Genomic DNA, 26,744 nt, shown 5'->3' on the forward strand with positions numbered 1-26,744 from the left:
GGACAGCAAATGAAGAGAGAGAGGGAGAGAAAACGTAAAACAGAGAGACGGATGGGATTCAAATAGAGAAAAAACAGCTGGAAAAAAATAAAATAAGAGTGAATGAGAGTTCAGAGTTGTCTGAGGGGTATGAGCTCAGCACCAGCTCCCAGAGGACCAATGACCATATCGGCTTTCCCCAACATGGCACTGATACGAGACCTGAAACTAAACACCTCACCAGTCTTCCACTCAGAAGTGATTATCAGGGCAGTGGGCGGTGCCACATCAAACCCCTCCCACAAAGCACCCATTGATCTTTTTGACTACATAACAGTCCATGCATCTTTGCACTCATGTCATCCAAGGTAGCAGGTTACCAGCAGTCAGCCCGCGATCAATAATAACACCTGTTTCTCATCATTGGGACTGGCTATTCATACAACTGGTTATGTCAGTTCTTTACAAAGCCTATGTCATTCACAGCGAGTCCAAGTCATCCTGAATGCTCCATGTTGACACTTTTATATTCCGTGTTTTATGTCAGTTTCATATAGTTTCCATTCTAATCAAGAGCTTGCTTACACCAGATGTACTAGGCAGTGCTATTAACTGAAAGGGCCATGCCCATCCTCCAATGTAGCCTGCATATCATCAAGTTTCAGGAGAGCATGGCTGCATCCTGCAGGACACTAACACTTTTGTCCAGCTCCTCAAGCTGTTTTCCCTTAACATTTACATCTGGACACATACTGCAATGCTTAAGGGTTTTGTGATTTACATTCGCAATACCAATTCAAATGCAAACCTTCAAATGCAATGAAAGCTTGTGCACTTTATTAGAAGCAGACCGCAGAGGAGTCCACTCAGCAGGAAGAGAAAAATGGCGTGTTGAGATTTAAAAGTGTTCTAAAGGAAGGCCTCACTTGCCTCATGTTCCTTTTTGGAACTCTCACATTAGATTGCCATAAGACACTGGTGATGGACTACATTTCCCAAAGGCAAGGGCAGAGCGCGTATACGCCAGGACTTGTAGGTTTAAAGAAGCAATAAGAAAGCAACTGTTATTGCTTATGATCCACGCCAGGAGGATCACCTCTGAACTTCTGAATCTCTAAATTTCTGTTAAACTAACTGAGGTAAGTGTAGGCAAACTTATCAAGGTCATTTGTTTGCATTTTAATCCCTTAAACCCCTAGTAGTTGCCAGTGAGTCCAGACACTCACTTCTTATTCTTGTAATTACATAACTTACATCTTCAAAGCTGATGAGATGCTTCACATGTGGAGGTCAGATGTATCAAGCCTGATTTTAAAACCACAGAGAATATCTCCAGAGGTCCAGTCACATAACTTATTACCAAAATATGTATGCTTTCCGCTGTTTGAAATATGCTTCACAAACACATTTAGTACTGAAACTAGATGCAGGCAATTTTATTCTCTTTTTCAGAGTTCGTTTTCACATCATTTCTCAGGTTCACATCCCTGTTTATCCCGTCAGAGTGCTTGGCTCTTCATAAAATGTCCAAGCCAGGACAAGTTCTCTGGAGTCCAGGCGGACTGGCCACATTCACGGTAAGAGGGAAGATTGGAGGGTTTTAAAGACATGCGACGTGAACACGAGGTCATGATAAGTGCGATGGTGCCGGTCATGATAAGTGCGATGGTGCCAGATTACACTCAGCAGCTTCATGCAGGTGTTCGGTTTCACCAATCACGGTTGCCGAATATCTACAGTAGCAGCCCAGAAAAGGTAAAGAGTTGATCAGCTTGTGTGTGTGTGTGTGTGTGTGTGTGTGTGTGTGTGTGTGTGTGTGTGTGTGTGTGTGTGTGTGTGTGCGTGTGTGTGTGTGTGTGTGTGCACATGTGTGTATGTGTGTGTGTGTGTGTGTGTGTGTTTATGAGTGTGTTTGCGTGTCTGTCTTTATGAGCTCAACTTAGTCATGCTTGGCAGAGATTCCTCAAAATGGTAGAAATTCAATCCTCCTGCAGTTCCAAGTTTGAGCCTTAATAGCGTAATAGCTTTCCTCCAGGAAAAGAGCTCTCTGGAAACGAGACCCTGCACAGGGCAACGCCACACACACTAATTACAGCTAACAAGGGACAAACAAAACGCAGCTCTTACACACAGACCGCAGAGTGTGCGCGCATGGACACAGCAGACGTGAAAAACAGCTCCACTGCTAAAACACTTGTTTTCTGTTGCTTGAATTCAACCATTTTCTTTCTTAATGATTTTAATGGTTCTGAATCATATGATCTGATGTAAGAAAGTGTGCCAATATATTTAAAAGACAAAGGAGCAAATGAAACTGTAGTATCCTAAATCCTGAAAGCAGTCTCAGTGTCGTTAAGTGGATGAATGGCTGTCAGGGGACTGTACCATCCATACACTTGATGGGCTCAGACAGCAGACACACACAACACGTAAGACGAGAAGGTGGACCCATTCGATAAAAGGTCAGAAGCTACCCTTAGCAAATCCTCACGCATTAACACAGCAAGGGACTAGGGCTATGACTAGCTGCAGATGCATACCGCCTGACCTCTGGAAAGTGTATGACACACACTCTCCCCCTCTCTCACTCTCTCTCACACACACACTCTCTCTCTCTCTCTCTCTCTCTCTCTCTCTCTCACACACACACACACACACACACACACACACACACACACACACACACACACACACCAGCCACAAGCTGTCAGGGATCATCACTGTCTGTTGGGCAGACTGCAGCAGGACTGTACAGGATCCTTGTGGTCCCGGCAACCTGATCTCACAAAGAAGTCATAGCCGTTACTATGAGCGAGGGTCATTTCCTCCAACAGGCTATAACATTCACATGACATGAAAAGCAATGTCTAGTCCTGACCCAGACCCTTCACAGACTCTAGCTAGTTAGTTTGTGCAGATCCAGTCGGTTCTACAACCGACTTCAAGCCATTCTGTACAATCGCCTCATATGTTATGGAGAAGAAAGCATGCACACACACACACACACACACACACACACACACACACGCGCACACACACACACACACACACACACACACACACACACATGGCTATTTGAAAAGTTATGAATGGTTGAGATTAAAGCAGGAGACCAGTTTTCATAACTTTCTCTTAACAAGGATTCATTTCTGGGTCCCATTATGAAATACTGGCCCCTTGAATTCTTGGCGTGGTTCCACTGTGTGCTAAACATTGGTAGGTTTTACTGTCTCACTATTACCAGCCTATGAATCATGTCTGTGCAATCTTCTGTATTTATTGTTAGATTGGGTATCCTGCGATCACTCTGGCTGCTAAGTTCTGCTAACCTGTTTCTACTAACTGAGGTAATTACAGGTAAATGTATCAAGGTTATTTGCTTCACTCTAATCCCCTGCATGTCTAGTATTTGCCAGTAACTTCAGACACTCAGTCCTAATACTCGTATCACTCCTATTATTCAGTGTAGTTACTGAATAATTCACACTAGTTATTGAAAGGTATGCCTTATGATTAAGATGAAATAATATGTCTTCAGTTTAAAAGGTTAATAAGAATATAGTGATCTTTTAAAATTAAATCCGTGCTACTCATAAATTACTGACAGCTGTACAACTCATGTATAACTCTGAATATATTTTAAGCACCCGTGAGGAAAACTTTGGAACTCCAATAGCAAATTAGCAAACCATCCTTCATCATACAGTCTCCACTTGTCTTTGGTTGTTCTAGCAGATCCTGACTTCCACTTTAAAACTCCTGCTGTCCATTAGATCGATTTAGGTTTTACTTAAATGTTTTTTTTTTCTTTTAGGTCTTATTCAACATTTATTTCGTATGTGAAACATTGGAGCCCTGAAGGATGGAAAGTCTTGTGATGGACGAATCATTGTTAAGTCCCCTCTAATGGCCACTGAGTGTGAAAGGCCCATGTCCTTTATCCAAAACCCTCCTCACAGCCCTTCCACCTAAACAACATCTTCTACCACTCCTACATCTCTACAGCACGACGCCCTGGACCTCACAAACATCTGCAATTAGTTTTACAAACCCCCAAAACCTTGTGACAAACAGCAAAAGAAATGAGCCCATCAGAATATCAGCATTACTGCTGATCAGGTTACTGGTGTGAGAGCTGATATATGACTCAACAGCTGCTTACACTGCATTTGAACCTGTAACCCCCAAACAAAGAACACACATTCACCAAACACTGTCACCGTTTGGAGACACCGTGTTTACTATGTGCACTTCTAAATATAAAGTACCTGATTTATGTTGGAAGGTATCTGACTCAGAACATACCAGAGTGCCTCATACTGAAGCAGATTCATACCGGAAGTAAAATCATCCTAAACACACACACACACACACACACACACACAATCATACGCACGCACACACACTCCCACACACAGCCGCTTGATGTGAAATAAATACACTACGAATACACTTACAAACTTGGACTTCAAAGAGTTATTTACCACAGTGGTCACACGATTTCAGAGATACTCAAACTGGCTTGCAGGCAGCCCTAAGTCCCCACTTCCTGTCCATGGGAAGAGCTGGAATTTGTGCACAGCAGTTACGTCTAACTCAGGAAGTAATCCTCACACAATCCTGACCGCATTTCCACTCTTGGCAGCATTGACTCACTTCTGTATGATAAATAATTCTTCAGCCTCTTAATCTTTAAACCAGATATTTGGTACAGTGCTGAAAGAATTAAAGGGAAAAACTGCATCAAATGGACCAAAGAAAAATGTCCAGCCTTAAATGCAGTATGGTCTGCTCGAAGAGTTTGATAATTTGATTACAAATGGTATTGTAATTCACACAGTGGGTTTTCAATGAGCTCAAACACTGCATAACTTTAAGTTTAAAATATTAATTTAATATATAAAAAATTTCATATAATACATTATACCTCATTAACATGAGTAAAATATCATCATAAGTATCATTAGAGATGTACATTTTTTTCTGGTCAGGTCATACCTAAGGGCTTTACTTCTTCACCCAGACCATGACATTTGAGACACAGAGAGCACACACACTGCTGCTGTCAGGGTCTCATGATCATGTGGGTGGAGGTTAGGTGGAGATCAACAGTGAGCAGCACCATGAGAGCAGCCACCTTGAATCCTGTCTGTAGGACCTCCAACTGGAAAAGTGCTCTTGCACAAGCACTCGGTAAGAATGAAGTGTGCGTCATAAACTACACTGGACAGCAGGAAGGAGAAAGGAGGAAGGAAGAGACGGAGGGAGGGAGGGAGAGAGAGAAAGAGAGAGAGAGATAATAGAAGACACAGCACAGCAAAGTCTGGCCCCTGTTGATTGACCATCTAATCTAGCTGTCCATCTAATCCAGCTGTCCATCTTTCACCAAGCGCTGGCTTCCAGTACACGTCACATTCCCCGTGGCAACTGCAGCACTTAGCTCTGCTATTACAGCTTTTACACCCGTCCTGTTCCCACAGGTCCACTTACTCACATACACATCCACCCAGCTCCAGTTTCACACCACCCAGGGGAGGACTCCACCACGCTGGGATGCCAGTGCCGGCCCGAGCTCCTTCCTCGGTCCGGTCCTGCATGGACGGCCTCCCCCCCAGACCCTGCACACTCATAACTCCACACCAGACAGTGGCACTCCCTCGACAGCCGGACAGACAGACGGCAGCGGACCTCGACCCTAGACCCCTGGTTCTGATTTACTGGCGGTTTTGTTGAGAGGTCATGTGCGAAGGGAGGCTGAGAGGAAACACGGGGAGGTTCCGTGATGTGCCTGAGAAAAGGCCATCCATCTTATGTGCTGATTCTATAATGCAGCCAACTGAGGGTTTGAATCCCAGTTGTGCCATATGTCATCTACACCATTTTGAGGTCTGGTGGGGGAAAAAAACTAACTGACCATGTTGTTGGGCCAGAAGGGCGAATCACCTCTCCAATAAATGTGCAGCTACCTCATAAGGAGCTGCTCCCTTCACACTTCTAACATCTTCCTCGCTGCACGCCAGTCTGGAACAATACATGTAGATGGAGAAGCGTTTTGAAAAGGAAGAGGAGTTCATAGCAGTCTCTCCCATGATCTTCGCAAAAACTCGTCCTCTTGAACAAACGATGGAGGAGTGCCAAAAGTGAGCGTAGGGAATCCTTCAGGCCTCATCCCCTCCCATTGCCGTGCCAACCACATCCTTAGATGAACCACAGTTATGAAAAGCTTCTATTGTGTCAGCATTTTAAGAGCCGAATCAGTCTCTAAGCTTTTCCTCAGCTGTGAATGATTCCTATTAGAAATTCTCTCCTTACAGGTCCTTGGAGTTCAGAATCAGACATAGAATCTGTGTCCAGAAAACCAACTCCTACCATTATCTTACTGAGGAAATGAAGGCCTAACAAACTATTAAATACCAAGATTTGAGTGTTGATTTACTAAGTGTTGCACAATCAGGACAGCAGTGGGAGAGGGATATCTGCTCTTGGAAGATACAGCTGGGTTTGTTTTATTTGCCATTATGTGGCAACCTTGCTGACAAAAATCATCTCTGGAGTGATGAAGATTAAGCTCCAAAATATTTAAAAAGTGAAAGCTGCACTTTAATGAAAAAATGCATTAAATTAATTAAAGCAGCAACAAACAGACAACAACAACCCCAAACCCTACTGGAAGACAGAGAAGAAGGAACAAAAACAAAAGAAAAAACATCAGCCAATCAGGAGCTTTTGGTTGGCTGAAAAGAAGGTTCTAGAAGGATTTATAGCCTGCTGTGTTTTTTAATTTGACATTTTAGAGCACCCATGTGGAGGGAGGAAAATAGAGAGGAGAGAGACATGTAAAGAGATGAAGAGTGAGAGAGGAAGAGAGAGATATACTGGAGGTCAGAAAGTATTCCTTAAGTGTTTCACAATGCTGCTCCGTACTGCAGAACTCAATCATTGTCACTGTCATGACTGAAGAAGCTTTGGAAAAAAGCAGCTCTCCTGTGCTCATGTGTGTGCTGTTAAATGGGTTACAAGTGAGAACATCAGTTGTGAATATAATGTCGTCCACCTATCCAGCCATCCATCTTCCAAAATCAGGGTAGTACTTTTTGTACAACTTGCAGTTCTCTAACAAGGAACCAGATGATGAATGCCACACAACTCCAGGCACATTTAAGGGAGGTGAGAGGCACCCAAGTGTCATGTCAGACCATTCAGAACCATTTACATCAGGGTGGTCTGCGTGTTGGACAATCTGCAACCTGCAACACCATCAGCCACAGGCGTCATCGTCTTGCATGGGCCAGGGAACTTTTTATGCAGGAAAAGGGACCTGTGAACCTCAGTGCTGTTCACTGATGAAAATCCATTCAGGCTGAGGAGAAATTATGGCCACCAACAATGCTGGAGACGTCAATGAGGGTGATATCAGCCCCTGTTGTCACTAGACGAGCCCATGGTGGTGTTACAGTGCGGACAGGTGTGCCTAGTCAATACAGAACTGCCCTACACTTTGTGAGAAGCCCATACTACTTAAACAACATCATTAATCCAGTCATTGTGCCTCTAAGTCATGGCCTGGTGGTTAGGGAACTGGTCTTGTGACCAGAGAGTTCCGGGTTCGATTCCCAGACCTGAGGCCATGACTGAGATGCCCCTGAGCAAGGCCCTTAACCCTCAATTGCTCACTTGTATAAAAAATGAGATAAAAGTGTAAGTCGCTCTGAATAAGGGCGTCTGCCAAATGCCGTAAATGTAAATTAACAACACAGACCAATTTCTTCTTCATGGACAACAGTGCTCCAGCTCATCAAGGTTACATCATCTGGATTTTGTCCCTGACTGTCCCTTTCTGTTGTTGTTTCACGCTTCTTTTGCATCATTATTATTATTGTTATGATTTTTGGTTTTGACCCTTACTTGTCTTGCTGTTACGATTCTGCACCAACATCTTTATAAAACTTACATTTCCTTTTTCTGCAAGCCCTTGACCAGTTCTGTGATGTTACAAAAGGACAGTTTTAAACTTCTTTTATTTGTTCAATTTATTTTCGATACTGTTTTGAAAACATTACAGCCTTATTACAGAAGCAGCTATGGGTATGAAGTAAGCCATTAATACGGATCTCAGGACAGATTTAAACTGTCAGCAACCACTGTTCCACCAACCACTTCCATCTGGACCTGCATGTACCAGACACCAAAGACCATAATCCTGATTAGCAGATTGGAGCTGAAATACCGTCAGATCAGTACCACGTGATACCCACCCAGAGCCCACATTTGGCCCCGTCCTTTCCATCTCTGCCATCCACCCATACGGGCCAGCACAAGTGGCGGTGATATTTTAATAACCTGCCGTTAGCGTGAGGTAAGCAAGAATCTGTGCGGGCCAGCGGGCGAAGCCAAGGACTCCACCCCTCAACAGCTGTGGCTGATGTGACGTCTATCCTGCAGCCCAGGCGTGTAACAGCAGGGCTGAGCCCAAAATAGTGCCAACGCTGCCCGCCGTAGACGGGCACAGGCATGAGCACCAGGCCGCTGGCTCCATGTCTGTATACCTCACTGTGATCTGGAGCAGCAGACCGAAGTTACAGAGGTCAGCGGTTCGAGCCTAGCTGATGCTACTTAACATTTTACCCTGCAGCTAAGCACACAGACTTGTACGTCTCTAAGGGGAACAGCCGTTCACTTTGTTAATGTAATTCATGCTGGTTATGTGTGTTGGCAAAATGACAAAATGTACAGCGTGGGGCGTGTGGGTGAAAAGGCACTGTGGGATGGAGTTTCCCCAGACGTCTCATATCGCGGCGGTAGCGGAATGACCTTTACTCTAAACATGTTTTCTGACACTAGAGGTGAGCTCAGCACTGTGATGTATTTAGGAGACTCTTCATTTGGCGGTCGTTCTTGGAATGCCAGTCACAGTTACACAGCCAGCCAGGAAAAGGCATCGATCTGTCATCACCATAACCCGCCACAAAGGGCCGAGTGGAGTTCAGTCTATTCAGACGCATTCATTTGGGACTGAGCTTCCTGATGAAGCTTGTATGGAGATGATGATTCTCAAGTGCACAGGAATGCCAAAATTGAACCAAATCCTTACGAAGAGATGATTCTTTTAGAAAACAGCCCAGTTGAGCTATAAACGCTATAAAACCTGATCTGTCCCTTTTACATAGCATAGGACAAACATAGGACTATTACTGAGAGTTTCACATTATTTGTTAAATTATTTTTCATTTTTACATTTTTATTAATTTAATTTGAATTATTTTATTGTGTTTTTTGCACATACCCAACACCAGGTAATCCAAGAGCTTGGATTAGAGTTAAACCTCTGGCAGATCAGCAGTGCCACGTTTTCCCACCTGAGGCCCACATTTAGCATTTTGTTGTCTCTACTCTGACAATTGCTAATCACAGAAGAGCCCTGAAAACACAACACGTCTGATCCAGGCATGCTACTTGCAAACAGCCCCGTCGACAGGGGGGGACAAGCGGGTCTGTTGTCCCGGGCCCCAGGGCCAGGGGGGCCCATCAAAGAGCCCAGCAATTTATTTTTTATTTAAAGTCTATAATTTTAAATATAATCTTGAAATCTTTCATTAATATAAAACTCTGTATTCAAAATAAGCTCAATGGCAAAAATATATGTTTGTTACCTATCTGCATATTTTCCATTATTGGCTTACACCCCCACTTCCCACTGAAAAATGGTTTGATCCAGCACCGACCGTAGCCGGCTGGTACACGTCCAACAGCGGGAAATACAGTGGTGGATAGTAAAAGTAAATACAGAAATCTGGAGCGCAGAAAAGAAAGGAAAAACATTTACCTGACGAATTTTAATGTTGCATTGTGTTCCAGGTTTGAAAGAATTTAGGCTGAAGTACTTGAAAATGCTTGAAATTGTAACTACTTCGTTTCACAACAACTAGCTGTCTGAACAGTTCTCTTATATGACGTTAACAAATACAAGCCTCTTGTAATTCCAGGACGAAACATGAGAGAACGTGAAGACGTTAAGATTGGGCGTTTTGAAAATAAACCACCATTAAATAATGTGATAAAAAGCGATTTATTTTGAGTATATGTATAAATATTTCACTTAATTAAGTTTAACGTGCTGGGAAATACTGAAATGGACCTTTAAAGTGACGTACAAGTGCTTTAATTCCACCTTATGAAGGTGTATGAACCCTGCATACACGACTTTGTTCATTGCGCTGAGGCGCGGCGCACGCAAAGTTACAAAATTCGAGATGTGCACGAGCTCGCGAATCAACAGCGCGTGAGGCCCTCGCGCACAGGCAGGCGGTGCAACTGTGATTACATCATTTTCGCCGCGCGGACCCTCACGCCGCTCGCGACGCGTCAAGTATAAACCAGTGAGCTGTCAGAAACAGCTTTGATGTGTGGCTATATTATATACTATATGACCTAACTCAAGGATTGTCTGCTACAGAGGAAATTCAAATGACGTAAGCCGGGGGAGGGGAGTGGGGGGTGGGGGGGGGCACATGAAACATTCTTGTCCCGGGCCCCAGCAAGACTGTCAACGGGCCTGCTTGCAAACTCTTAATTTTTAAACATATTAATTAACAATCGCTAATTAGCAAACAGCTACTTTTCTTTGCCTAGAAGGGCTAACATTGCTAAATGAACATAAGTAAATGAAACATAGTTAGCATTTCCTCATTTGTACAACACTAGACTTTCGTGATTTGCACTAGCTTCTAAGGACCCTAACTTATGCACTATGACTGGCTCTGTGTGTCCATCTTGCTGCTTTATAAATAACCTGTGTGATATCAGAGCACAGAGAAAGAAGTCTATGTCTGAGCATGCTCAGTGCGGTCACGTTAATCTCGCAAAAGAGTTATTCTTAGCCATTGCACAAAACAGAATAACCTTGTCCAAGAGCTCACACTGCTGTTTCTCATATCTACTCTAGTGTAATAATTAGCTTTTCATTGACAGACCAGCACTTTAGATTATTACACTGTTGATTACATTGTAATAAATTATTTTGCTGCACGGTTCCTACAGAATGGTCTTCTGAAACAACTTGTTTATCACTGTGAGCAGCCCAGTAAAACGAGTTCAACGTGTATCGAAATGTGATCAGTCAGGAGAAAAAAGTGGTCAATAGGAAATCGTTTAAAAATAAGCCTTTTGTATGACTAGACTATGTCACCACCAAAAAGACCTCATGTAGTAGCTTTATACAGAAAGATAGAGAGAAAGATTGCCCCTACTGTAGAGAGAGAGCAGGTGGCGAAACAGTTCCGGACAGATCGCTCCGGACACTTCCGAGACCCCTAACACCTTTATTGCTCCCCATGGTCACATTAGGCCTTCTGGAGTGGCAACAGGTCACCTTGGCAGAGACGAGCAGTCTGACATGGATCTGGAGGTATTTCATTTCTAGAAGAATCTGAAGACCTAAATGCTCACACACACATCACAGACTGTCGGCTCATTTTGACCTGCAGTTGCAGGCTGGAAATTTTAGAATGGCGAGATCAAACAAAAGATCAAACGGAGGTAGAAATACAGTCATCTCAGCTTGCACGGTTAGGACAAAAGTGTCTCATCAAGTCAGTATTGTATAAGACATCAGCACCACCTCCATACACACACACACACACACACGCAAAGTCTAATCAACCTGAGGTGACAAGACAGACCCTTTGATCCTTTTGTTCTAAGACGACCCAAAGGCTCTGAGTGGCCTGATTATAGTTTAGGGACCAGCACATAGCACGGTGCGCCCCTCACGTCCCCCCAAAGGCAGCGAGAAAGGACGAGGTGTCGTAATGCCAGTGTGGAACTTGATAAAGGGTATTAAAAGATGAATAAAAGGAACAAAGGAACAAAACGTTATTGAAATCAGCTCATCTTATTAAACATCAAGGGGGATTTACTCCCTCTTTTGCACAACCTCAGTGAGGTGCTATCAAGTTGATGGAGCTTGATTTAGCAGTAGTATCCTTTAACTCCACCCAGTGCAGTGATGAGTGTGTATCCATGTGGAGTGGCATGGCCCTATCTCAAAAGGAGAGGCAGTGAATGAGACAGAGCTGTAAATGACATGTAGTTCAAATGTTAGAGACGTAAGACGCTTAAGGCAACCACACATGCAGCCCTGCATCAAATGGATAATGAAACCAGTGAACTGACCTGAGACTCAGAACATCTGCACGTTCTTTAATCAGTCGAGAGGACAAAACATACTGAAATAATAAAAAATTTATACAATGTAAATGCCACACAAAAGTGTGACTCTTGCTATAAGTACAGCACAGTAGCAAAACAGATTATTAAATTAGTATAATTTGAATCCATTACAATTGTGTTTGAATTCAACATTCGCAAAAAAATTATATAAACTATCAAGAAGGAATGTGGCCACAGATCATCTAATGCGATCCAGACAGACAAATGCAGACATGATATAATGATGGAGATGGAGATAACGATGTCATAAATGCAGTGATGTCACTGGAATGTGACTGAACCAGGCAGATTCTAAACTTTGAGCTCTAAAGTGTTGCAGCCTCCTAGCTAAAACGGGGCCTTACGAAAATGGATTATTGGCAATTTATGGGCACCAACACTGCAGAAGAGCCCAAAACTAGGCAAAAGAACAAGAGAGAAAAAATAGATAGACAGGGAGAGAAAGAGAGATCACGTTAGTAGGATAATAACTGATGATGTGTCAAGGTCCAAGCACACCCACTGGAGAGAGGTTTAAAATGACTTCACTGTCACTGGCTTTTCTCCCATACCACCTTCAGTAGGTGCTAGAAGCACTCTGCCAGCACATGGGCAGACAGGACCTGCCTGACCAGGGGCTTATTCTGAGGAGCATTTGCCAGGGCTTTGCCTTTTGTTTTTGCTTGTTCCTTCCAGACCGGCTGTGATGCAAATTCAGTATTGTTCAAACATTATTGTGGGAGGGGGTTGTTAACAGGCCAAGGTGATTCGGTCCCGCTGAGAGAGCAAACGCCAGAAGACACCAGGAATAACAAGAACACTGAGAACACTGGTACAAAGAAAAAAGATAACTGAGAAATAACCCACAGAATAGACATCTCATACCTAATGCCCGTTATGAGATTAGCTTTTAGTGAGTGAACCATGAACTAATTATCATGATCTGCTCTATCAACTACAATATTAGACATTATTACCTACATAAAAAAGAACTGATGACAGATTATGTATATCAGCAATGTATATTAGCTATTAATTAGGCTCAGGGATCCATATTGTTGCAGAACACCAACATGATTATGTGACACAGTGTTCAGTTTCACCTAATCATTACAGTAACAGTATCATAATGAGCAGCAGCACAATGGCCCTATTGAACTCGTGTGTAATAGAGCTGACCGTGTGCCAAGCGGTCCCCATCTGCTCTGCGTTTTCACCTGTAGAGAAAAGCTGCACGTCCCGGGCCTGTGCGGCCTCCGCTGCTTCGTAGCGTGACCACATGGCAGAACAAGGGGGGTGGAGCACAGCCTCCGTCACCTCCGACACCTCCGTCACCTCCGACACCTCCGACACCTCCGACACCTCCGACACTCGCGGCTGAGGCCGGAGGAGGGTACGTGGAGGCGAGAGGTGAGGAGATGAAGGTTCAGGGGAAGGGAGAGAGAGAGAGAGAGAGAGAGAGAGAGAGAGAGAGAGAGAGAGAGAGAGAGAGAGAGAGAGAGAGAGAGAGAATAAATAGATAAATGCAGCAGGATTGGAAAAGAAACAGAGAGAGAGGGAGAGAGAGAAAATAAAATGTCAAGAAAGAATAAATAGAGAAATGCAGCAGGATTGGAAAAGAAGGAAAAAGAGGGAGAGAGGGGGGAGAGAGAGAGGGAGGAGAAAGAGGGAGAGAAAGGAAGGGAGAAAGAGGGAGCGCAGAGGTAGGGGAGGAAAGTGAAGACCCAGAGGATGTCCAGCTTGCATCCCTTCACCAAATGAAAGCTGCTCACTCCCCACAAATTAATTTGGGACTCTGGGATTAAACCACGGCAGGACTGCAGATGAAAGGTGAAGAGCTGGAGCATGCATGGTGTTTGTATCCCCACACTATTACCACAGTCATATTGATCTACTGACTCTCAGGGTAAGAAACACAAATGAATGTTTCATAAGCGCATTTCAAATGATTTTCTTAGACTAAAGTTGGTATGAATTGGATCTCAATGAACCACAAGATCTTCCATCTCATGTTATGAATTTGTAGAATCCCAATCTGCAGGATTTATTAAGCTTGTATGAAGCTGTAAGAAAATACGCTAACATTAATTTTGTTCAAAGCCCTAAAGTTACGGTAGCCCTCCCTTCATGCTGCTTGAAGCCTTATCTATCAGGTAGCTGAGATGAATTCAAATCGTTTGCTTTTACAAGAACCAGAAGAGCTTTTGACAGCAGACCAAAGCCACAAAGGTATATTTCTGGAGCTGTTAATTAATCACAGCTAAAACAAAAGGACCTCCATATTACTGACCTCCATCTATTTTTCTTCATCTTGAATGATATCACGGGTGGATATCAGTTTCGTTCAGTTTGTGCCACATTTGCATTCATTCTGTAAACAGGTTTTCACAAAAGGTGAAATGAATATGGAGAATTTAGCTTATTGTCCCATAAGTAGATGTTATATAAGCATGACAAACTTATTGTAGATTCTTGCCCCATGAATCCCAACATGTTTGGGGAATTCTGGAACATGTAGGTTTGGAGTTTCCACTACCTCTTCTTCTCTACGGTTGCAATAATTTTATTTCAAATTGTTTAAGCTACTTTGAATTCCTCCCATATACAATATCTCCCAGAATGGATTTTATATTTGATTCTGTACATACTTTCAGACATCTGGAGCAGAGAGACAGAGTTAAAGCCAGAGACAGATGGGAGGTACAGTGGGGGAGAGAGTCCTGTCGTTGCAATAATCATGTTTTTCTAGAGGCAACACAATACACAAAGAGAAAATGCTCTGTAATTTCTTAATTTCTATCAACAGAAAAGTGCCCTATTATTTCTATCTGCAGTAATTGCAAAAACTTAACACGAATCTCCTGGGCAGACAGATAGAAGGGTGGGGCAGGGCACTGTGGCAAATAACACATATTTCTAAGGTTTTATATGCCTGTTTTTAAGTGTGTGTGTGTGTGTGTGTGTGTGTGTGTGTGTGTGTGTGTGTGTGTGTGTGTGTGTGTGTGTGTGTGTGTGCGCACGCATGCATGTGTGGGAGGGTATGGGAGTGTGTACACGTGTGTGCACTTTGATGTTACACATTTCACATTATGATTTTTTCATTGCCGAACTCTGATACAGGCACCTCAGGGCAGACATTTGAAATGTACCGTGTCTTCATTCTAGAGTGTTCTGGACTAAATCATCATCCACTGGACATGTCTTTCCATCTGCCTCCATCTCAGCTCAAAGCCTTTCTTTGTCTTTTCTTTTGTAATATTTTCTAAGCAAGCAGAAGCAATATACTCATGAATAGCATTGACATCTAGCATTGACATCTAAACAACATTGACACCGGAGGTAATAGACGATAATTATCATTTTTAAGGTGAAAATCTCTCTCTACTTTTTCCCGCCCGTCACTCTCGTTCTAGTCAAAGTTCAACATAAACACCAGTGGAATGTCTGCGGCTGCATAGATGACAAAACAGTGGGGGGACTGTTCACAATCGCTGCAGTGTTCGAAGCAGGAGGCCAGGTACCAGAGAGAACCTCAGCTCCGTTCTCTCCCTACCTTCACCCAGGAGCCTGAGGGAAACGTCAACAAACACGGCCTTCTGCACCCACCGGAGAAGCGAGAGCTGCATTCGGAACCGGGGCTGGGAGAGGGTGGTGCGGTGGGAGAGGATGGTGCGGTGGGAGAGGGTGGTGCGGTGGGAGAGGGTGGTGCACTGGGAGAGGGTGGTGCGGTGGGAGAGGGTGGTGTGGTGGGAGAGGGTGGTGCGGTGGGAGAGGGTGGTGCGGTGGGAGAGGATGGTGCGGTGGGAGAGGATGGTGCGGTGGGAGAGGGTGGTGCGGTGGGAGAGGATGGTGCGGTGGGAGAGGATGGTGCGGTGGGAGAGGATGGTGCGGTGGGAGAGGGTGGTGCGGTGGGAGAGGGTGGTGCACTGGGAGAGGGTGGTGCGGTGGGAGAGGGTGGTGCGGTGGGAGAGGATGGTGCGGTGGGAGAGGGTGGTGCGGTGGGAGAGGGTGGTGCACTGGGAGAGGATGGTGCGGTGGGAGAGGATGGTGAGGTGGGAGAGGGTGGTGCGGTGGGAGAGGATGGTGCGGTGGGAGAGGGTGGTGCACTGGGAGAGGGTGGTGCGGTGGGAGAGGGTGGTGCGGTGGGAGAGGTTGGTGCGGTGGGAGAGGGTGGTGCGGTGGGAGAGGGTGGTGCGGTGGGAGAGGGTGGTGCGGTGGGAGAGGATGGTGCGGTGGGAGAGGGTGGTGCGGTGGGAGAGGGTGGTGCACTGGGAGAGGATGGTGCGGTGGGAGAGGGTGGTGCGGTGGGAGAGGGTGGTGCGGTGGGAGAGGGTGGTGCGGTGGGAGAGGATGGTGCGGTGGGAGAGGGTGGTGCGGTGGGAGAGGGTGGTGCGGTGGGAGAGGATGGTGCACTGGGAGAGGGTGGTGCGGTGGGAGAGGGTGGTGCGGTGGGAGAGGGTGGTGCGGTGGGAGAGGATGGTGCGGTGGGAGAGGGTGGTGCGGTGGGAGAGGGTGGTGCGGTGGGAGAGGATGGTGCGGTGGGAGAGGATGGTGCGGTGGGAGAGGATGGTGCGGTGGGAGAGGGTGGTGCGGTGGGAGAGGATGGTGCGGTGGGAGAGGGTGGTGCGGTGGGAGAGGGTGGTGCGGTGGGAGAGGTTGGTGCGGTGGGAGAGGATGGTGCACTGGGAGAGGGTGGTGCGGTGGGAGAGGATGGTGCGGTGGGAGAGGATGGTGCGGTGGGAGAGGATGGTGCACTGGGAGAGGATGGTGCACTGGGAGAGGATGGTGCGGTGGGAGAGGATGGTGCGGTGGGAGAGGATGGTGCGGTGGGAGAGGATGGTGCACTGGGAGAGGGTGGTGCGGTGGGAGAGGATGGTGCGGTGGGAGAGGATGGTGCGGTGGGAGAGGATGGTGCACTGGGAGAGGATGGTGCACTGGGAGAGGATGGTGCGGTGGGAGAGGATGGTGCGGTGGGAGAGGATGGTGCGGTGGGAGAGGGTGGTGCGGTGGGAGAGGGTGGTGCGGTGGGAGAGGGTGGTGCGGTGGGAGAGGATGGTGCACTGGGAGAGGATGGTGCACTGGGAGAGGATGGTGCGGTGGGAGAGGGTGGTGCGGTGGGAGAGGGTGGTGCGGTGGGAGAGGGTGGTGCACTGGGAGAGGATGGTGCACTGGGAGAGGGTGGTGCGGTGGGAGAGGGTGGTGCGGTGGGAGAGGGTGGTGCGGTGGGAGAGGATGGTGCGGTGGGAGAGGATGGTGCGGTGGGAGAGGATGGTGCGGTGGGAGAGGGTGGTGCGGTGGGAGAGGGTGGTGCGGTGGGAGAGGGTGGTGCGGTGGGAGAGGGTGGTGCGGTGGGAGAGGGTGGTGCACTGGGAGAGGATGGTGCGGTGGGAGAGGAAGGTGAGGTGGGAGAGGTTGGTGCGGTGGGAGAAGGTGGTGCGGTGGGAGAGGGTGGTGCGGTGGGAGAGGTTGGTGCGGTGGGAGAGGATGGTGCGGTGGGAGAGGATGGTGCGGTGGGAGAGGTTGGTGCGGTGGGAGAGGGTGGTGCGGTGGGAGAGGATGGTGCGTGGGAGAGGGTGGTGCGGTGGGAGAGGGTGGTGCGGTGGGAGAGGTTGGTGCGGTGGGAGAGGGTGGTGCGGTGGGAGAGGATGGTGCACTGGGAGAGGGTGGTGCGGTGGGAGAGGATGGTGCGGTGGGAGAGGGTGGTGCGGTGGGAGAGGGTGGTGCGGTGGGAGAGGGTGGTGCACTGGGAGAGGATGGTGCGGTGGGAGAGGGTGGTGCGGTGGGAGAGGGTGGTGCGGTGGGAGAGGGTGGTGCGGTGGGAGAGGATGGTGCGGTGGGAGAGGATGGTGCACTGGGAGAGGATGGTGCGGTGGGAGAGGATGGTGCGGTGGGAGAGGGTGGTGCGGTGGGAGAGGTTGGTGCGGTGGGAGAGGGTGGTGCGGTGGGAGAGGATGGTGCGGTGGGAGAGGATGGTGCGGTGGGAGAGGTTGGTGCGGTGGGAGAGGGTGGTGCGGTGGGAGAGGGTGGTGCGGTGGGAGAGGATGGTGCGGTGGGAGAGGGTGGTGCGGTGGGAGAGGATGGTGCGGTGGGAGAGGGTGGTGCGGTGGGAGAGGATGGTGCGGTGGGAGAGGATGGTGCGGTGGGAGAGGGTGGTGCGGTGGGAGAGGATGGTGCACTGGGAGAGGGTGGTGCGGTGGGAGAGGATGGTGCGGTGGGAGAGGGTGGTGCGGTGGGAGAGGGTGGTGCGATGGGAGAGGGTGGTGCGGTGGGAGAGGGTGGTGCGGTGGGAGAGGGTGGTGCGGTGGGAGAGGATGGTGCGGTGGGAGAGGATGGTGCGGTGGGAGAGGGTGGTGCGGTGGGAGAGGGTGGTGCGGTGGGAGAGGATGGTGCGGTGGGAGAGGGTGGTGCGGTGGGAGAGGATGGTGCGGTGGGAGAGGTTGGTGCGGTGGGAGAGGATGGTGCGGTGGGAGAGGATGGTGCACTGGGAGAGGGTGGTGCGGTGGGAGAGGATGGTGCACTGGGAGAGGGTGGTGCACTGGGAGAGGATGGTGCGGTGGGAGAGGATGGTGCGGTGGGAGAGGATGGTGCACTGGGAGAGGGTGGTGCGGTGGGAGAGGGTGGTGCGGTGGGAGAGGGTGGTGCGGTGGGAGAGGGTGGTGCGGTGGGAGAGGAGGGTGCACTGGGAGAGGATGGTGCTATATAAGAGGTTTTTACCTCCACTTTAAACCTCGAAGCCTTGAGGAATACAAACAAGGATGTGATGTCACTGATATGGTCTGATGTTGATTTTTTAAAACCCTGATATGAGGGCTCAGCCAGATAAGGCCGTGGCAGACACAGGCATGGGGGTCCACCCTGGAAGAGTCCTGCTCTCCCATCTGGATCACCCAGAAATGGCACCCATCAGGTCCCTGAGACTTGCACAGAGCAATCTGACTGGCCAGACAGAGGCAGGGTGGGGCAATACGGTGTGCAGGAGAATGACAGAGTGGGCAAAGAGGAGACGTGAAGAGTCTACCCAGTTAAGGAGATACAGTGCTGCAGATACATGCACAACACAAGTCTTCTAAGGGCATTCATTATCAGAATAAGGCCTTGTCATGTTAAACTAACACCAAAGAATTAAAAAAGTTCGCCATTAGCGTCAACATTTCATACAGCAAACTGTTGAGTCAATGGTAATGTTGCATAGTTTTGCACACCCTAATTGAGCTAAAAAAACGTATTCTTCACTTTAACCAGGCAGCACGTGGCATGAGTTACAGCGTAAGTCTCTTATCTATTCATCATAAACATAGTCTGCTGGATTTCTATGGCAGAGTTCAACCTCCGAATTTTGGACTGCACGGTGGCTGTTTTGGAGGGAGCACATTTTCCCGGGACGTCAACAGTGAGCGGCTCCGAGACCTTTGTGACTCCAGCACAAAAGCATTCCACGCGCTCCCCGTCGTCCCGCATTCCGCAACACTGAACGCCAACGGCACGCGCACCCGCCCTGCATAGCCTGCTTTAACACGCCTCGCATCGCCATGGAGACAACGGGACTTTTACAAGTCGTGTCAATCAGCAGTTTTTCATACCCACATTCGCAAAACGCATTTGAAATCGGGCCACATCCAGGGTGCCCGGTGCACTGTACCCCGAGCTGAACCATTTTCACACCAACATCAAAGGCAATTAAAGTTACATTTACATAAGCAATAGCCACGCCTTCCCGTAAAACATCGTTTAACTTTTGTCGCGAGTAAGACTGTTCACTCATTACACCGCAGAGCCAACAATTCGTCACCGAAGCTGACAGCACAGATGAATGGAGGTTGTGCTTTGAAACCCTGTCAGTTTTAACGTGCCAGGGAGAAAATGACTACCTGGCAACCCGCGCTACTTTGATCCACCGAACGCTCCATTTCTTGCACTACAGCGCCTGGAATGCGCGTCCGTGCGCAAGGGGAAAAGAGCGTCACGCGAGGAGAAACCTGATACCGCCGTGTCCATCAGTTCGGCTTGCGTTTCGGACCCTTCACCTGCCCTCTGTCCTCCTTTCGTAGTGACTACCACAGCGTTATACGTAACTGTACAGCGCACGAAGGGGGCGCAGGTGCGCACAAACGGGAGGGCAGATGTATATTTTTCCTTCGCTGCGGTCGCGAGGACAGAGAACAGATATGGGGCCTCGCAGCTGCTTCCCATCACCGTAATTAGCCCTTATTTTAACGTACAGAGAGTAGCCGTGACCTCCCGGGGTTGTGGGGGGTACACACTGTTCTTAAGAGCTATAGAGGAATCGACTGAAATGCCGAGGAGTTCTCCTGCGTAACGTTTGATCATCAGATCCAGAACGGGGGAGGGAGGGGGCAGATCACCCTGCAGTCCTGGCTCGCCAACTGTAACAACTTTCCTACGCGTGCTCGTTCTTTGCATAATTGCTCGCCATTTCCTATAATGTGAGGTCCTCTGTTTTTACTGTGGCCGTAATGAGACTCTGTGGGACAGCGTATGATTAACTCGCCTTTCTGCCTTTCTAATAGTCCGATGAAGTGTTTTGGAAGGCTGCATGTGTGTTTTAACAGGTTATACAGTTTGGACAGCCAACACTAATATTAACATCCTCTTCTCCTTTCACGGGGAGATTTAGAAGATAAACAACGTTGGCAATGAAAAAGTGTCACAATCCCAGAGGAACATCTGCTTCACTAATACGGCCGTTAAAAGCCACTGCGAAATATGTTTTTACGCAGTCATACACTTCTGGCATGCATTTGCAATTTCACTTTAATCTTTAGACCAGCTTTTTTTTTTTTTTTTTAACATATGTTTATTGGGTTTTCGTAAAAACTTTCTAAAACAAAAACAAAAACAAAGGGGCGCAAATATACAAGGTCCAGGAATAGAAAACAAAAACTACATATATAATGAGGTAATTAAGACATACAAGTTTTAAATATAATGAATACAGAAATAAAATTTTTTCCCTTTTTTTCCTCTTTCTCTCCCCCTCCTCTTACCCTTAGCTATCTGTCAGTGTCATGTCCAAATACAAAGCGAATGGGAAATATAGTGAGACGGGAATGCAGCGTAATATAATGTCCATGTGAAGGCAAGAAAAGTCCATTAGTTTTTGTTAACTGATTGCAGGTATAACTGTACAGGAGACCAGATCCTAGCAAACTTTTCTGAGTTCTGGCGTAGATCGTATGTTATCTTTTCCATGGGTAACCATTTAGCAATGTGCTTCCACCACATCTCCACCGAGGGGACATCCGACCCTGACCACAATAACAATATACATTTTCTAGCCAAATAGAATAAGATATGTAAAAGATTAATGGTGTCACTATCCAGTGAAGGGTCTACGGCGTTTAAAAGATATACTGTTGGAGACATATCAAGTTGTATGCCAGTTATTTTTCTTATGGCCAGATCAATCCCCCCCCAGTAGTTCTGCAGTTTGGTGCACGACCAAAGAGTGTGTAAAAATGTACCCACTTCAGTAGAACATTTAAAACACATATTTGAGTGGTTTGGGAACATCTTGTGCAGGCGAACCGGGGTAAGATACATCCTATGAAACAATTTGAAATTTTGTTCATGAACATTAATAGATGTACATTTGGGAAATATCCAATTACATATGTTCATCCAGACTTCATCTTCAAACTCTGAACCCAGATCCTTTTCCCATATTAATCTCAAAGTATCGTAGTCCGAAGACGTCATATTCGATAGAGTTGCATATAAGTTGGAAATTCTGTTTCTAGAGCCATCCTCAACAAGCAGTGTTTCCAATCTATTCGGTTGAATTCTAAACTTGTTGCTTTTGATACAATTTTGAGTAAAGTGTCTAATTTGGAAAAATTTAAAAAGGTCAGCATTAGGGATTCCGAAAAGTGATTTGAGTTGTTCGAATGATTTTATAACACCTTCTGTAAATATACTTGAGAAATCCACTATACCGCTTAAATTCCAGCTATTAAGCCCGATGTCTCTAAGCTGAGGGGGCAGATCCGGGTTCAGAGTGAGTGGTGACCGTAAGGATAAGCAGTTAGGTATTTTCATGTATTTTCTAGCATCTTTCCAAGATAACAAAGTGTTATATATTACAAAATTTTCTGAAAGTGATGGTATTTTCTCAAAGTTATAGATGAATGGCAAGGAGGTTAACAATCTTGGGTGACACATAAACATTTCAATACCAACCCACAGTGAATCTGACCTATTAGAAAACCAACTACACATCTGTTTTGCTTGTGCTGCCCAAAAATACAAACTCAAATTTGGTAAACCTACACCTCCCCTGTCTTTGGGCTTTAATAGAGTGGATAGTTTTACTCTGGGTTTACCCTTGTCCCAAATAAATTTGCTTATCAAATTGTTTAATTTCTTGAAAAAGTTGGGGGACAGATGACAAGGTAAGTTTTGAAACAAATACAGCAATCTAGGTAAGATATTCATTTTTATTACGTTAATTCTGCCAAAGAATGTGATAGGTAAAAATGACCAATCTGCTAAATTTTTCTTTATGATATCTAGAATAGGGAGATAATTAAATCTATATAACTGGTTCAAGTCGGGGGTAATCAATATCCCTAAATATCTAAAGCCCGAGTTTGTTAATTGAAATGGTGTGTTTAATTTAATATTATCTGAAATGTTCAACTTAATAGCCATGGATTTATCAAAATTAATTTTATACCCAGATAAAGCACTATATTTAGCGATCAAGTTTATAATTTCAGGAACCGATGTCAGTGGGTCCTTCAAATATAAGAGTATGTCATCAGCAAATAATGAGATACGATGATCTGTTTCTCCGATTAGGATGCCTGAAAGAGTGGGACTGGATCTAATATATTCCGCAAGGGGTTCTATTACCAGGGCAAAAAGTAAGGGAGAAAGAGAGCATCCTTGTCTACAACCTCTTTTGATTGGGAAACTATCAGAGACAAGACCATTTGTTTTAATACAGGCCAAGGGGTCAGAATATAATAATTTAACTATATTTATAAAATTATTTCCTAGTCCAATTTTCCCCATAAGTGCAAAAAGAAAATCCCATTCTACCCTATCGAACGCCTTCTCTGCATCCAATGAGACAATTAAAGCTGGGTCATTTCTTTTTGCTAAAAAATCTATAATATTAAGAACACGGCGAACATTATCAGATCCATATCTAGATTTAATAAATCCTGTCTGATCTGGTTTAATGATATATGGAAGATGTTTATCCAATCTGCGAGACAGTGCTTTGGTTAATATTTTATAGTCTACGTTAAGCAGACTAATCGGTCGATAGGAGGTGCAATCTGTTGGGTTTTTGTCTTTTTTTAATAATAAACTAACATGGGCCATTTTCCAGGAGTCTGGTATTGATTTATCCTGAAGAATATTATTAATCATAGGCATGAAGATAGGGCATAGGTCTGGCCAAAACTTTTTATAAAATTCAATTGAATACCCATCTGGGCCAGGTGCTTTTCCTGAGGGCATGGCCTTAATGGCTTCCCAGATCTCTTCTGGTGAAAAGGGGGCATTCAAATATGCCTGATCTACTTCTGTAATTTTAGGAAGAGATATGTTATCTAAATAATTGAATATATCTGAATGTGAACTGCTACTTCCTGATGTGTATAATGATTTAAAAAAACTGCGGAAAGTATCATTAATTATGTGAGGGTCGTAGGTAATATTACCGGCAGAGGTTTTGATAGCTTTTATAGATCGTTCAATTTGTTGCAATTTAAGTTGGTGAGCCAATAATCGACTAGGTTTATTACCGAATTCATAATATTTTTGTTTAGAGAAGAGCAATAACTTGGATATATGGTGAGTGTAATCCATGTTAAGTTTTAATTTAGCATTCACTAATGAAGACCAAGTCGTGTCTGATTGTGTTTGTTTATGTTGCTGCTCTAAACGCATAACTTCAGCTTCCATTTTTCTCTGGTTTTCGGCCCTGCGTTTTTTTTGTAAAGATGCATAAGAGATTAAGTGACCTCGTAAAGTAGCTTTGAAAGCATCCCATTTGGTTGCACTTGTAACTGGGGAATTGGCATTATTTTGCCAGTACTCTATAATGTTATCTTTGACAAAAATAGAGAACTCCTCCTTGTTTAATAGAAGTGTGTTAAATCGCCATTGGGGAGTTTTCCAAATTGTCGGGTTCAACACTATATCTAGATATACTGGACTATGATCCGACAAAAAAATAGACCCTATTTGACAATCTTTTACCAAATGTGTGCAGTTAGTTGTAACAAAAAAATAGTCCAATCGCGAATATGACCCATGGGGATGGGAATAGAATGTGTAGTCTTTGGTTATGGGGTGCAGTTCCCTCCAGATATCTACAAGGCCTGATTGGGCACTCAGATGCCTAAGTACTTTAACAGATTTAGCATTAACAGTGGGAAGTAAAGAAGATTTATCCAAACCAGTATCTAGGACACAATTAAAGTCACCGCCTAGAAACCCAAGACCCTTACAAGATTCATTAAACAGAACAATTACATGTGACCAAAATTTGGGATCATCCTCATTTGGTGCGTAAACATTCAATATTGTAATGTGTCGTCCAAATATGAGGCCTGTGAGCAAAACAAATCTACCCTCAGTATCTTGTTCCACTGATTCCATAATAAATGGGATGTTTTTATGTATAAGTATAGCTGTCCCTCTTTTTTTTCGAATTATAAGATGATGAGTATATTTGACCGACCCAGTCCCTTTTGAGTTTCAAGTGTTCTTGTGCAGATAAGTGTGTTTCCTGTAATAATGCAATGGTGGATTGTTGTTTTTTAAGAAATGTGAGAATTTTTTTCCTTTTCACTACATCCCCTATACCCTTCACATTCCACGTTACAAATTTAAGTGGACTGCACATTATTGGACCTTAAAGCAGCATAATATGAGATATAAATATGCGATATTATTTTTACATCAACAAATGAAGAGACACAAATCCCTGGACCAATAAACAAAAAAGTAAGCAAATAACCACAAACAGTAAGAAGAAAGTAAACAAACACCCCCTTAACCCTCCCCGGCCCTATCCCCAACTGATAGGGCTCACCCTGAAACGAGAAGACACCATAGATGTAACGTGGAAACTTTGTGGTGCCAGAGAACAACACCCTCCGGGACGTAGCTACCTATAACTAATCGTCCCCACCCTCCTCCTATGTAACCATCGCGAGGAATAAAAATGTGAGAAAAAATGACATTAAAATACGTCTGTTCCGTTTGTAACCAAGCTGCATGGTTATTATTAATAATGATTTATATACTCACGTTGAGCAGCTTTTAACCCCAAACGAAACCTCCCCGGTAGAGTAAACATATCACCTCGGTAAGAGTAGTACACTTAAGAGTTTCACTGTTCAGTTCGGACTGTGATCGAAGGAAGCCACGAAGTTACGTGCAGATTCCGGGTTCTCGAAAAGTTGTATCTTCCCATCACGTAAACAGCGAAGTTTGACTGGGTAAGCAAAGCCTCGGTACATGCCTCGCTGAACCAGAACTTTCACCTCAGCATCAAATTCGCGTCGTCTGCGTAGCACATCAGCTGAGAGATCCGTGTAGAAGCGCAGGGATGATCCGTTGTGATAAATCGAACGTTTTTTGAGTGCCGCTCTTAAAATGGCTTCTTTGGTAGTGAACCGTAGAAATCGGACCAGAATGGTCCGCGGTGTGTTTCTGGAGCGGGATGTTAAAGCTGGGGATCTATGGGCCCGTTCGATTTCAATGGGTTGAGCGCTCGTAGGAAGATCGACCCAGGAGGGAATATGGTTCTGAAGAAACTCAGCCAGGGGAACACCGCTTTCAGCACCCTCCGGTAAACCAATAATTTTAAGATTCTTTCGTCTTCCACGGTTTTCGAGATCATCGACCTTTGTTTGTAAAATCTCCGTTGTTTTAAGTAATTTAGCTGTTTGGGCTTCGTGTGTGGTTAGCGAATCCTCCACAGACGAGATTCTGTTTTCAGTTTCTTCCAATCTGCTTTCTGTAGCGGTTACACGAGCCACCAAAGCAGCCAGTGAAGTTTCCACCGAAGAGACAGAATCAGAAATAACTTGAAGGCGACCCTCTATATTATCCAGACGGCCACTGATAGATTTAAGTTCAGTCAAAATGGCCATGTGCGGTAGTGTATTAGCCTGATTGCTAGCTTCGTCCTCGTCAGTGGATTCCGGAATTTGTTTTTTCTTGTCCCTAAGTTTGTGGGACCGTGTAGACGAAAAAATGGGAAAATCCTTGTCGCCGGTAGAGTCCTCCATAATTGTATCAAGTGTAATAGTGAATTTGGAAAATTAAACCGAGGTAAAAATCTTATTAAGAGAAGTGTAGGGACGGAGTCAGAGTCTATGCAGCCGTCGCCATTCAAGGTCACGTGGTTCCCCCTAGACCAGCTTTTTTATACACTCAGTGATCATGTATTAAGTGCACATACTCTGTAGCTATATCTAATAATTAATTTTCTAGTTAATCATAAGTTGAAGTTCACCACCAATGATAATATTATAGGAGCTAATTATGGGCGAGTGTTATCTGGGTATTTTTAT

This window comes from Brachyhypopomus gauderio, chromosome 1 (genome assembly GCF_052324685.1).
Source record: "Brachyhypopomus gauderio isolate BG-103 chromosome 1, BGAUD_0.2, whole genome shotgun sequence".
Lineage (NCBI taxonomy): Eukaryota > Metazoa > Chordata > Actinopteri > Gymnotiformes > Hypopomidae > Brachyhypopomus > Brachyhypopomus gauderio.